Consider the following 1,798-nt stretch of genomic DNA (forward strand, 5'->3'; position numbering starts at 1 on the left):
CTTACATTGGTGTCAGTGGGAGGAAGAATGTCCCCTTACATTGGTGTCAGTGGGAGGAAGAATGTCCCCTTACATTGGTGTCACTGGAAGGAAGAATGTCTCCTTACATTGGTGTCAGTGGGATGAAGAATGTCCCCTTACATTGGTGTCAGTGGGAGGAAGAATATCCCCTTACATTGGTGTCAGAGGAAGGAAGAATGTCCTCTTACATTGGTGTCAGTGGAAGGAAGAATGTCCTCTTACATTGGTGTCACTGGAAGGAAGAATGTCCCCTTACATTGGTGGCACTGGAAGGAAGAATGTCCTCTTACATTGGAGTCAGTGGGAGGAAGAATGTTCCCTTACATTGGTGTCACTGGAAGGAAGAATGTCTCCTTACATTGGTGTCAGTGGGATGAAGAATGTCCCCTTACATTGGTGTCAGTGGGAGGAAGAATATCCCCTTACATTGGTGTCAGAGGAAGGAAGAATGTCCTCTTACATTGGTGTCAGAGGAAGGAAGAATGTCCTCTTACATTGGTGTCAGAGGAAGGAAGAATGTCCTCTTACATTGGTGTCAGAGGAAGGAAGAATGTCCTCTTACATTGGTGTCAGAGGAAGGAAGAATGTCCTCTTACATTGGTGTCAGAGGAAGGAAGAATGTCCTCTTACATTGGTGTCAGAGGAAGGAAGAATGTCCTCTTACATTGGTGTCAGAGGAAGGAAGAATGTCCTCTTACATTGGTGTCAGAGGAAGGAAGAATGTCCTCTTACATTGGTGTCAGAGGAAGGAAGAATGTCCTCTTACATTGGTGTCAGAGGAAGGAAGAATGTCCTCTTACATTGGTGTCAGAGGAAGGAAGAATGTCCTCTTACATTGGTGTCAGAGGAAGGAAGAATGTCCTCTTACATTGGTGTCAGAGGAAGGAAGAATGTCCTCTTACATTGGTGTCAGAGGAAGGAAGAATGTCCTCTTACATTGGTGTCAGAGGAAGGAAGAATGTCCTCTTACATTGGTGTCAGAGGAAGGAAGAATGTCCTCTTACATTGGTGTCAGAGGAAGGAAGAATGTCCTCTTACATTGGTGTCAGAGGAAGGAAGAATGTCCTCTTACATTGGTGTCAGAGGAAGGAAGAATGTCCTCTTACATTGGTGTCAGAGGAAGGAAGAATGTCCTCTTACATTGGTGTCAGAGGAAGGAAGAATGTCCTCTTACATTGGTGTCAGAGGAAGGAAGAATGTCCTCTTACATTGGTGTCAGAGGAAGGAAGAATGTCCTCTTACATTGGTGTCAGAGGAAGGAAGAATGTCCTCTTACATTGGTGTCAGAGGAAGGAAGAATGTCCTCTTACATTGGTGTCAGAGGAAGGAAGAATGTCCTCTTACATTGGTGTCAGAGGAAGGAAGAATGTCCTCTTACATTGGTGTCAGAGGAAGGAAGAATGTCCTCTTACATTGGTGTCAGAGGAAGGAAGAATGTCCTCTTACATTGGTGTCAGAGGAAGGAAGAATGTCCTCTTACATTGGTGTCAGAGGAAGGAAGAATGTCCTCTTACATTGGTGTCAGTGGAAGGAAGAATGTCCCCTTACATTGGAGTCACTGGAAGGAAGAATGTCCCCTTACATTGGTGGCACTGGAAGGAAGAATGTCCTCTTACATTGGAGTCAGTGGGAGGAAGAATGTTCCCTTACATTGGTGTCAGTGGAAAGAAGAATGTTCCCTTTCATTGGTGTCACTGGAAGGAAGAATATTCCCTTACATTGGTGTCACTGGAAGTAAGAATGTTCCCTTACATTGGTGTCACTGGAAGGAAGAATG

The sequence above is a fragment of the Nanorana parkeri genome, unplaced genomic scaffold (assembly GCF_000935625.1).
Source record: "Nanorana parkeri isolate BGI_ZX_2015 unplaced genomic scaffold, ASM93562v1 scaffold1622, whole genome shotgun sequence".
NCBI classification, from domain to species: domain Eukaryota; kingdom Metazoa; phylum Chordata; class Amphibia; order Anura; family Dicroglossidae; genus Nanorana; species Nanorana parkeri.